The sequence below is a fragment of the Danio rerio genome, chromosome 2 (genome assembly GCF_052040795.2).
Source record: "Danio rerio strain M-AB ecotype USA chromosome 2, GRCz13ab, whole genome shotgun sequence".
In the NCBI taxonomy this organism is placed as follows: Eukaryota; Metazoa; Chordata; class Actinopteri; order Cypriniformes; family Danionidae; genus Danio; species Danio rerio.
The window spans coordinates 35418446-35431857 of record NC_141022.1 but is presented as its reverse complement, the minus strand read 5'-3'; the positions used below and the strand labels follow the sequence as shown (position 1 = coordinate 35431857).

General features: G+C 35.2%; 1 long non-coding RNA gene across 5 annotated transcripts in view; it reads right to left on the bottom strand.

The window, feature by feature from the left end:
* si:ch211-139k8.2 overlaps nucleotides 1-13412 on the bottom strand; it is a 76178-nt gene that overhangs the window by 23579 nt on the left and 39187 nt on the right. The window lies entirely within an intron of this gene.

The window sequence follows — 13412 nt, the reverse complement described above, 5'->3', positions numbered from 1 at the left end:
AGACACGGTCTAATTGCAATAGCTAATATATAGAAGCAAATTTGACCACTTTAACCAGCACAATCAACACAATGGCATTATTCACCCACAGCACATCAGCTCTTGCTCAATATTGAAAAGACGGCGTCATCAAATTTACAAAAGCAGCATTACTTCACTCTCTGTAAAAGTGCAACCGCAATAAGAAAAAAGCAAAACAGTACAACCATAAAGTTTTATTGGTCTTATTAAAACGGATTGCGCAGTTCACTTATTAAGTGCTCAGGTTTCTTAATAAAAGAAGTGTAGTTAAAGAGCTCTGTGGGTTTGGAAACTACACCAGGGGAACCAGATTTTATTATCAACATTGAAGCGTGTTTGAAGAAATCGCTTCCCTCGCAAACACAAACAATCATCCACCACCAGCTCATAGATGTAGGTTGATCTTATCTAATATTGAACTGTCAGCAGGTTTGTTTTGCATGAAAACAAATGTTCTCATCTCTGCATGACTGGTACAAGCTTTATTTTGGATTCTATGTCATACTAAACAATGTATACGCAATGATTTTACCACTGACAAAACACAAGCATTATATCTAATCGCAATGATTCACTGACAGAACACATGGTACAATAAAACCCAAGTCAATGGTGTTCAATTTTATTACCGTGAGCATCCTTTCTTGTCGACCTTTGAACCCAGTAATCCTTTCCTGACTATGGCATTTTGACAAGAGCATGACCAACACAATGGCCTATTACTCTGCTGGGGAGTCAATAGTGTGATTTTAAATTTACTCAAAAAAGTTGCTAGTGTATAATACATTGAAACAATGCCAGAGAAGTGGCTGGGTAGAAGACTCAAGAGTAACTAGGACAGCAGGAGGAGTATTTTTAGAGCCCTCATGCACTGAGACTCCTTGTTTGCCTCACAATAGGTCTGGTTGGTTCCCATCGCATCCATAATGCCTCCATGGAGAAAGTTTGGCACATTATGTCAGGTTGTGTGCGAGTGAGTGTAATCTCAACACTGCTGTTTGAAGACACATATTGACAAAATCGTGTATTCATGACGGCTATCAGAGTGTGTTTACAAACCTCCCAGGGATCCAGCGCATGTCATGACTGATCGGCATCCTTTGAGGTGGTACGATCAACCAGTACAGGGCATGTTCAACTCATTATCAGTGCACTGATAAGATAATCCGACTTGTCATACAAAATGTTACTTTCTGTTTTTTCAAACAAGTGCAGGAAGAACTATTGTACTGGCACAGCTCCTACAAAAGGTCAAGAGCTCTGATAGCTCAGGAAAATAGTACAACCTGTTTGCAATCGTTTTACGAACTTCATTTTTTTCTACATCATTTGTAAAAAGATAGAGCTATTTGAAATTTCTGTAATTATATATGTAGGCACTTTACACACACACCTCAAGTTTTTTACTTTTATTAAGTTTTCTGTTTTTAAAATATTTGCGCATGTAATTTAATCCCATGATAAAGCAGTCATCACTTCAGCCTTCATTATTCAGTTCAGTTCAAGTTTATATGTATTAGGGATGCACCAATATGTTTTTTGGGCTGATACCGATAAATCTTTAGATTTGGATGACCGATACATAAGCCAATAAAAATAAATATTTCAAAATTTTATATTTTTGTACAGTGAACAACTGATTTTACTTTAAAAACTTCATAAAAGTTTGAACAGATCTAAGAATAGCCAACTCAAAGCAAAAAAGCAATAATTAATTAAACTGCACGGTGGCACAGTGGGTAGCACAATTGCCTCACAGCAAGAAGGTCACTGGTTCGAGTCTCGGCTGTGGAGTTTGCATGTTTTCCTCATGCTTTCCTCCAGTTTCCCCCATAGTCCAATAACATGTGCTTCAGGTGATTTGAATAAACTAAATTGGCTGTAGTGTACGTGTGTGAATGAGTGTGTATGGATTTTTCCCAATAATGGGTAGCAGCTTCTGCTGAGTAAAACATATGCTGGATAAGTTGGCGGTTCATTCCACTGAGGCAACTCCAGATTAATAAAGGGACTAAGAACTGAAACCAGCTCAAATGTTGTTGAATAAAACATTACAGTAATAATGTACTCCCGCAAGATTCTCTTGTGTTTATAAGGCAGGCAGTTCTGTAAAATTACGTAATTTATCAGCTTAAAGATATCGGCCTAATTTTGATATCGAACCAATAACGATAACATTAAAAATGTACATTTTTCGCCCGATATCGATATGGCAGCCAATATATCATGCATCCCCAATTTGTACAGCACTTTTTCACAGTAATTTCTGTTTAAAAGCAGCTTTACAACAAGTGCACATTATTCCATTATAATCAAATTCAGAAAAGTTAAGGTTATATCACATGAGCCATTCAAAATGCTATTTATTAAAAGCAACAATGTTTTAAATAATGCTCAGTTTTGTACACATATTGATCATTTTGTTTATAAGAACTCAAGAGATACATGGATGAAGGTAAAGTGCAGCTAGTCATTGATTGAATGAAATTTCTGTGCCAAAACCAAAACCAAATTCTGGATGCACTTGGCTGAAAACTAAACAGAAAACATGTTTTAATTAATTACAATTTTATTAAACAATACAAAGCAATTTTTCATTTCAAGGCTAAGTTTGATAAATTCTTGTTTTATTAAAAAAAAAAACACAAGAAAAAAAAAAAGAAGTGTACAAGTGGAAAGTTTACTGCCAAAATTTCCTGTCTGCGCATTTTTTTTTTTTACTTAGCTTTTCCGTTTAGCATTTATAGTTTGTGCATTACATGTATACATGAGTGGAATATCCACAAAGCAGATTATTGAATATATTTTGATCTCTGACCATGGCATAAGCAAAAGATAATTGAGAGTGTGCTCCGTTGAACTTGTGTTTGAGAGATGTGGCAGCAAACCACTTTTTTGTGTCTGAGAAGCAGGCAATTAAAATTAATTTATTCTCATCATATTCTCATACCAATGGTACCCTTTTGGCAGATGTGGTGTATGACAAAGTTTCAATCGATGCCATTCTCGCTCAAGGAAATGTCAAAAGCTGTACGAGTCGTTCACATACCATATGAGAAGCACTTCTTACAAAACAAACATTTTATAAACATACATACTTGTTTAAAAAGTGTTCAATACTAACCTTTCTATGACTATGATTAGATAATAACTGCAGATCAATGCTAGGGCGAAATAGCCTACTGTAATGCGATTACGTAATATAAATAAATGCAACACATATGAAAACATACGGACCATTAGAGTCTCTAATATGTTATCAATTACAGAAAAACTACACAGCATTCATTTAGTCCTAATTTGGGTTTAAAAACAAAATGCAACATAAAGCCTAGTCAGTACAAACCTCTCATCTGTATCTTTAATCTTCACCAGCACATGTAACCTTTTGTTAAAAAGTAATTCAGAGTTCATAATAGTTCAAATGGTGATGATGATAATAGTTAAACATGGCAGTTTGTTCATCTTTGTTACTCCTTTGTTTTTTCCGGCTTCTTTGTTTTTCGCTTCACTTTCGTGTTTGTTTCTGAAAGGATTGCATGTCAGAATCGCTTCAATAATAACACGCATATTATCATCAGCTGAAGAAGTTTGTTATTTCAAATATAGACCCTTTGGAAAGGGTACCCTAAGAGTGGTACGGTATTGTTTGCTTTTTAGTAGCTTTTGACAGTGGAAATGGCCATAAAAATGTACTGAACCATACCTTACCGTACCACTCAGTGGAAACATGCCACAATTCTACACATCCCTAGTTTAAGCTTAAAATGATATGTTCTACTAAACTAAAATGTTATCTTGATTGACCTGAAGGGAAGTAAATTAACAGCAAATGTTTATTTTGGATTATTTATGCAAATTAAAATGTCAACATAAATTTAAAAAATATCCTACTGAGAAAAAAAAACCTAATTATTCACTTCATTGTCTACAACAACAAACAAATCAACAACAACAATAAACAAATCAACAACAACAAAACGACAACAAAACAACAAAGACATCAACAAATATCCAAAAGCAAAAACTCACAGCAGCACATACACAAGATAAAAGGTTGCACACTAACTACACTCCAAGTTAATAACCTGATAACCTTATTGCCAACATAATACTTGCTAATTCTTGTTTAAACACATCCTTGTTGCTACAGGAGCTGCAGAAACCAGATGTGGGCTGAAGTATGTATAAAGGTTTACTGTCAGTCTGTACTGATCTCGAGGAATTTGTTGCAGTGCTGCAGAAAGTCAAACATCTCTTTGATCCTTTAAGAGGGGTCAGACCAAAATAAAGTTCAGGCCCGCAGGCAACAAACATCACCCGGGGAAAAACTGTTAACCCTTTTACAACTAGTCAGCATACAACCAAACATGATTTGCCATAACAGGGCTGTCAATCAGTACAAACGGTCAACAAGATCATCAACAAGACGCTTTCAGCAACCAGAAGCACAAGGAGGAAAAGACTCCCTGCCAAACATGAAAAAGCTCATGTGACTAACAGTTTATTTAAAGCAAACAGAACATACAGAGGACTTATTGTTCTCATAATGCACAAACAGATGATTTGGCCTGGCAGTTTTTTCCTTCAGTTAAATGTCAGTCAGTCTTCAGGCAACTGCCGCCAACAATGCCAGCGCACAGATCATGTGACTGTAGATACATGTGACGCATGCGAAACTGGCATCGACCCACCAGCTGTTAAATAATTGCATGAAATCGGAGAACGTCACACTCATCCTCATAATGCCATGAAAATCCTGTCTTCCCGGATTCACTGCTAAGGTTACGCGTTATTTTCTAGTAAGGGGTCATTGACAAATAGGTCAGCTGTTTTATCTGGCTCAGGGGGGCAATTGGGGATCGGAAGAAGGATCTAACGTGAATATTTAAATAACGATTCACATCGTTTGTGTTTACCAGATTCGCTTTCCTTTTGATCACCAATATAAATGCCTCCCTGCGGGGTGTGAAATATTGTAATTGCTCCATTTGTAGGCTTGCTTTAAAAGTAATTACTCTGCGATGCTATGATCTGTGAATCCTCCTCCTGCATTATTTATCATGGTAAGGAACAGAAAGAGATGGTAATTTAAACTGCTTTTCCTGTCAAGAACTGTAAAGCATGCGCTGTGAATTTTTTTTCTTTTCTTTACAGTAAATGTTGTGCGAGTGTGTTTGAAGAGTCAAGTCATGACTGTTCTGTTATCTCATAGCATTTTCAGCAATTGAGCGGCATTTAGAAAACACTTTGCCTCAACATTGGCAATGAGCAAATCAAACCGCAACATTCAAATGACCCAGCTGAATCAACAGCTTACTGTTTGGTACGGAGTTATCAGATGATTGAGAAATCTATGAGAAAGATTCCAACATACAGATTTCAAACAGACATTGCTACATAAATACTGTCAAGCACTATTTGAAGTCATAAATAAAACCAAGATATTCAGATAAAAGTAATTAACAAACACTGAACACTTATTGCACCAGTGGAAGTGCTTGTTTTCTTTTTTTAATAGTTCCTAGAACTACCAGTTAATTATTTCTAATGACATCAGCCTGATTTTGGCACAAAGTAATGCATTTGATGTCAATAAGTTTGTAATACTAAAGGTGTGTGCACATCAGCCATGGATGAAGTGTCAAGCGCAAGTGATTTACACGTTAAGTCGATGCAAAGATGTAAATTGTGAGTTTTGTGTGTTTGACGTGCTAAATGTGTGAATCACATGATTACATTGTATGTTGGATGTGAATTTGATTAGAATTACAAAGTCAGGTAAAAAGTGTAAATAAACTACAAACATGGCAGACGCGCGAGACCAAACGTCAAGTAGAGAGGCTACGGTAAATTTGCTTGAATGACTACTAATTGATATCTAGCCAACTGGAAAATATTTTAAGTCACGTTTTCAGTGTTATATTTAATCTGGAACAACAATGTGAACTTATATAAAGATATGTTTGGACATTAACTTCTGAATGCATAATTACCCTAAGGGCGTACTCACACTATGTACAGTTGCCTTGAACCGGGCCAAAGCACGCTTGTCCCCCGATGGCCTGCACTCACATTACATTTGGGCCTGGCATGCTTATGTCAACGATAATGCGCTGTTTAGTAAGCGATTTCACTCAGCACAGTGAAGATTTCTTTACTTATATTGGTTTAGTCGTTTGATATGCAGTGACACGCAATCAAATATTTCGCCGAACAGATCAGCAACTTTTGATACTCAAACAATGAGCTGCAGGAATTAGGGGGTTTGCTGAAGGTGCAGCTGTCGTGCAGTGAGGGGTTTGCATTTTTAATAATCTACGACAGTTTGTGTTTATTGAACAGCAGGAGTGATTAATAAATCCATATCTAACAGTTCCTTAAAAGTCATGTCTCGTCTTCTGTTTCAGGCTCTGGCGCACTTTGCACTCATACAAGCGTACTGCGCCCAAGTGAACCGTGATTTGGCACACCTCTTTCAACCGGGCCAGGGCCGGCCAAGAAAACCGTGCCTGAGCCCGATTCAGAGCACTCACACTTCTCAAACGATCTGGGAAAAGGGCATAGGCACGGTTCAGATAGCATAGTGTGAGTAAGCTCTAAGACCACGAATGGCAGATTATCCTGCTGCTGCTGCTGCTACTCCAATAATGTAGGTAATTAAATATAAAAGAAATGTGGATGATGTGTCGAGATGATTGACAGAGGATGTAGCTAAGCAACACAACGATCTGTTAACAAGGAAGTAGTGTGTCCCAAAGCTTGCGTACTCTTGTTACAAAGTCAAAAGTATATACTTTTCCTTCACAAAAAAGCACATACTTTTAGGGCATAGTATATGTATGTGAATTGGGCTCATGTTAACGAAGAAAGAACTAATAATAAAAATATGAATAAACAAATGATGAATAAAAACACTTTGCTCCAACGGTATCATTATATCAACCTAAAAACATCAAGAACAATCAGGTAAACGAAAAATATTAATTAATAATAAGTCGAGTGGTCAGTGGAGTTACTAATTTGCTGTCTAACTGCTTTATTAACATTGCATTAGTGCCAGCCGCACAAAGTCACTTTTGTATTAAATCACTCATTTATTGCAAACCATTGCAGCATGTTTACTGTGGCATGCACAATTGTAATATTTCAATCATTTTCATGCAGATCGTGCAGCCCAAATAATGACCAAGAACTTACATGATCTTGCAGAAACCCCATGTGACACAGGTTACACAAAGAGATGCTCTAGTGCCATAAACTAGGCTAAAAACAAGGTTATTTCAACCTCTAATACACAATAAGAGTCCCAGTCAGCACATACTCAAGTTCATTCAAGCAGGAGCGGTTCTCGTGGATTTGGTGTTTTTAGAATGATTGTAATCACACAGAATCCAAACCAGTCCTAAGATGACGAGTAGCCTTGGAGAAGCACCCGACCAATGCATGTGGGTACACTAAAACAAGAGAAAGTTCTACCACCATGTATGAACAAGAGAACTTGCTTACCCTGAGAACACAGACATGAATACTGATTATGCAGATGCTGCACTGCAAACACAGATCTCTATCAGCTGCTGACTGCGGAGGTTTTAGAGGCGCAGCTACACTCACAGCCGGGGGAAAAGCGTTCAGAGGCCCCTCACAGTGCCACCACAGCAACAGCCACGCAAGGTCATTTAACACTCCATCTTACAATAGCAAGAGGAACTCTGTTGACAACAAAACTTATACCTTGGGATAGCGCAGATCTTTCTGATATTGATCAATGGCACGTACCATTTGCAGCTTTTTTTATATCAAGGAACTGTGGTTGTGAATGAAATACAAATATCATCAAATGTTAAGACTTGCTGACAATTTGGGCTGCATGATCAATGGAAATAAAATCTCAAAAATCAAAAGCTGTGGTCGTCATGCACATATTGTCAGGTAAGTATGTGTGTTGGATCAGTAGTAAATCTCTTCCAAAGGCCAGATTATGTTCTTGTGTGTGGAAATTTCAAACACCCATGAAGAAACCCAGGAAATCCCCATAAAAGATGTTAAATAAACAAAACTGCTTTCATTTACTGTAATTCAACATGACTAATAAACACACAACTACAGAATCATCTCACAGAGGTAATTATTTCAAACGGATGACTGAAGTTATGATGCAAGTGGTACTTTATTACATGCTTTTAGATGTAGCAACAGAGCCATAATTCACTAAAAAGGCTACAAAACAGCTGTCACTATTGCAGAACTAATACAGTATCTTCAATTTTCTAATTGTCTGATTAAATAATCTACAATTAAGAATACAATTTACATTACTTGACAGTGAGCAGTAAATGTTGCTCAGCCGAAGTCCATACACTGTTAAAAAAAATCTTGCTGCCTTACTGTGCGTTTACACCAAAAGCAGCGAAAGAGTCAAAGTAGCTGGAAGTCATTCATTTTCAATGGGAACTGGCGGCGAAAAGCAGTGAGGAGCGGTGCGTAGTTGCCGGTGTGGGCGTCTAGGAGAGCTAAAATCAAGTCAACTTTATGGGATATGACGCGGTTCAGCAACAACCAGTAAAAATGTAGACGTTCACTGTTTGGACAGTCCAGAGAACACGGTCACTGTAAACTTTGGTTTCGACCACAGTTGGGTTTGATTATTACAGTTGCTGGATTTAGAAGTATTTACAATGTTTTCTTACAGAGACATACATTTAAAAAAAAAAAAGTTACTGGTGAGTTGATGTACATTATTGTTATTTTTTTTCTTAAAAAAAAAAAAGCAGAAATCTCATGCTAAATATAACGACAGTACAAAACAGTATTGCTGCTTCAGAATATTTCAGAGATGGATCCATATTGAATGGAGCAAAGCCACAGCACAAGCAACAACTTGATCTTTCATAGTTAAATGAAATTGATCAACAACATTTTTACACTAGAAAGCATGTTTTTATGTGGGAATGTAACTGATTTGCTGATATGCGGCAGAAGCACCTTTAAATACGATATCAATGCAGCAAATTTTGGCACCCACACTAGTGAAGCAGTGAAGGCAGACAGCATTGCTGTCTTTGATTTAACTAAATGTAACTGTGCATTCACACCAGATTTAATTTAGTCATCACAACTAAAACATATGAAGTTAAACCTTGTATAACTATATAATAAAAGGGTTGAATCCTGATTAGCTTTTTAAAATAAGTTAAAGTAATGAAAACATTTTTGTCAGGACTTTTGTTATATCATTGTTTACAGTTTTCAGTGTCCTAGAGATTTACTACTGATTATAAAACTGCCTTTACTGACAAAATGCACATAAAAAACAAATTAATCAAGCAGGCCTATAATATATACAAAATACATCTAAATGTAAATGCCACATGTGACATGCTCACTGCATGACCATAACAGGCCATATCATTTATCCTACAGGCCTATTCATTGAAACTGTGTTTGTGTTGGTAAAAAAACAAGCATCAAAAAAAATAAAAAAATAAAAATAGAAAAGAAAAATATGGGTATCGCTTTATTTTGATAGTCCCATTAGCACATTTTGTCGAATTCAAGTTAAATTTCATCTACATGCCAACTAATTCTCAATAGATTATAAGTAGACTGTTAGGTTGGGGTTGGGGTTAGTGTAAGTTGGCATGTACTTGCAAAGTTTCTTATAGTCAGTTAAATGTCTGTTGAAGGAGCGGTATCAACAAATATTAAGCAGCGAGTCTACTAATACTCAAACGAGAATTGCTATGTAGTTGCAGTGCAACTCTTTGTCACCAAAATGTGCAATAGAAACCATCAAAATAACGTGTTAACAAAAAATGCAAGGTTAAGTGATGTGAGGTGAACTTCTTTAACAGGAGCATCTCAGTATTGCTTTGTAGTTTCATAAATGAAATGCAGCAAAAGACACACATAAAAAAATAAATAAATAAAAAAGCAGCACAGTAGAAGGCCAATGAAGAATTACCAGTGTATGTTTGATTAATGTATGCAGAATAAGGATTATAATCAAATTTTTGTGTTTTTACTAAACATTTAGTGTCACTAAAAGCATACTGGTGTTACACTTTCTATTTATATATACAGTAATCAGTGTTGGGTAAAAAATAAATAAATAAATACATTACAATTAAGTCCATCTTACTTTTTTAAACTAAAATAAAAAACCAACTACATGACATAAACTTTCACTATTTCCTGAAAAAGTTTACAAAGTAATACATTTAGTTACGTTTTATAGTCAAGCAATAATTACTTTTTTCCCCAACACTGTATATAATGTCCAACATTTTTATTGACAAAAATATTTAAAATGACAACTGACGCATCACTGTAAACCTTAGAGTCTCTTACAGTAACACATTACCAACTGAGGTAAATTATATAATTATGATTGACAAAATTATTTTTCTAAATTAACTATGATACACTAACTAAAATTGTAATGCAGTTCATTTACATGAGACACACATTATAATTTAATTCATTTTAAGTTTTGTCATTGAATACTTTTGAATATACGGGATATGCTTTACAAGTGATTTACAGTCTTTTTTTGCCATTTCACCCAAAATTACCTCAGGAACAACATGTCAAAAGTGTCAGGAACTAACTGTACAAAATGAATACATTGCTCTTTTCAGATTCATAAGATAAAGACTGTGAAACAAAGTATGCTGGGAAGAATGAATAAAGACAGGCACTCAGTATAGCTCAGGGTTTAAGGTGAAGTCGGTGGGGAGTCTTGTGCTATGGAGGAACGGCATGTAAAGAAGAGGCTGCTGGTGGCAATGAGAGAAACAGGAGCAAAGCGTCAGATTGATGAGGAAAACCTTCAAGCCTCTTCAAAGCTACCGTGACGCCCACTGGAGACACTAAAAACCCATGAAGACCTGAAACGGCAGGAAGAAGCGCTCTAAAAGAACCATTTTTATTCAGAATTCCAGCTGTGAGAAAGACCTGAGGACACGGCTGGATCTCAGGAAACTTTTCCAACAGCAAACTGAATTAAAACAACACGCTACACCAGTTTGCAGGATTCGTTTGCTCATGAAACACTTCTTGTTTTCACAGCACTGACAGGTTTGATCTGGATGACAAATTCACTATAACACAATGGAGACAGAATTCAAAATGTTGATTGGACAAAGCACGTCTTCAGTTTCCTCTGCAAATACACTCTATGTACTGTAAACAGATGACTTGTTTGCTTTTGTCAACCATACCTTTTGGTTTAATATAACAATGACCTAGGGTTGAAATGTGGGTTTGATCACACAGGTCAAAAAAACACAAAGTAAAAACCGCAATGTGTTTGACTGGGATTATACTAGATAAATCATATTAGACTAATAGTGATTAAGAACAATGTCTTGTCAACCGGTGTTTTCTTTTTTTTCCTTTTTTTTTAATGAAAGTCAATAAAGCTGAAGACAGAGACACTTCAAACTGTGCTCACCTGAACTGACCTCAGACACACCTTTATGCTTCCTTGTAACACTTTTATACAACTTCAGATTAAAACAACAATCATCACACTCTATTACATCCCTTTTGCTGATAACACGCACACACAATGTTCATTGATAAAATGGCATGCTAGTGAGGGCAAATGTGTCAAGCAGGTCTAATTTCCCATTTAACAGCAGTGAAATGTGTTAAATACAAGACTTAACACTATGCTCTAATCATAGTTTTGTATTCTCGTAAAGTTAACTTCAATTTATCAATGTATCACAAAAACATCTATAAACAACAACAATCATCAATATTAATAATAATATTAAACTTGGCATTAACATTATTATCTATGATAATACGAAAAATACATATATTGACCATTTAATATAATTTAAATAATAATTTGTTACACTAATTATATAAATAAAACTTTGTATATTCTTCATGATTATTATTACTATTAACTTTACTCTCAATATTGTAAATAAACAACACTGCTAAAGAAACATACTTATTATTGGTGACATAATTTTGTATATTTAATAATATTCAAATATTTTGAAAACAAAAACATGCAAGATTATGTATTCCTCCTAATATTGCTATAAATATTGATATTTTATTGAACAATGTTATAATAAATATATCCATTAAATATATTATATCAATATAGTAATATCAATATAAAGTGGTATTATTACTATTAATATTTTACCATGACTGCTGTTAGAAAATGAAGACCCACTTTATAATGTGAATATAACTCAAATGTAATTACACTGAAATAATCATTTGTTTACAATGTACTTTGTGTAAATACCTGTTTTTTTTACATTGTACTTATCCTTGATTAAATAAATGCATGTAATTACATAATACACTACTGACCATCTCTTACACTTCCCTAAACCTACTCATACCCACAGACCTGTCCTTAACCTTACCCTCTAAAAAACCAAAAGTGTTCTGCTATGCATTATAAACACTGCAAGCATATAAAATTTATTTTTGAATCCAAGTACATGTACTTAAGACCACTTGATATAAAGTGGGACTGAGAGGTACTATGAACAAGAATACTAATAAATGTAATATTTAATATTATCTAGGGCTGAAAAATCTGTATTTATTGACTGAATACCATTGTCAAAATTGATAAAAAAAAAAAGATTTGGTATGAATTGCAACAGTTTTATTTTAAATTTGGCTGCTGAGCGTGCACCAATCCGCTTCACTCTTTGTATGAAAATGTACACATTTTGGTAACGGCAGACTAATTACTTTAAACAAACACAGTGCATCCAAACACTGCAGCGCTTTTTACTTTTCTCCATAAACTTGCATTGGAGCTGTAGCAATAGTTTTACCGGTCTCCTAGTTTTGAGAGAGCTCGTTGTAAATGGTCAAAAAAAAAAAAACATGCGTGCGCGTGTCACTTCAGGACAGATTAGTAACACATGCGAAAACAAGTGCTGTGGCTAGCAAAAATGAGAAGATTGTAAATAAAAAAGGATACAAGGATGTCGCCAGAGCGGCTTTTTGGTTTCTTTTCTTGTGCATCCTAGCCACTAGCCCCCTATCTGAAAGATTTTTTTAGCATAGAGGGTAATATGGTCATTCAACTTCCCAATCTGTAATGTTGCAGTATGTATTTAAATAACGTAATTAGTTCTTTACTTGAAAGCTCAGATTTGATTATCATAATTTTTGTTTACAGTTGGAGGATTACTGTATAATTATATTTCACTTTACAGATGTTGATCAACCTATATCTACTATTTGCCTTCATAATGTTGGTAAACGAAAATAAAGTGGTTGAATAAAAAAAAAATCCTAATATTCCTAAATTAAATGTTAAAAACATTTAATAAATATTGATATTGAATGATATGAAACATGATATTGTGATACTTTTCCAGCAATATCGCCCAGCC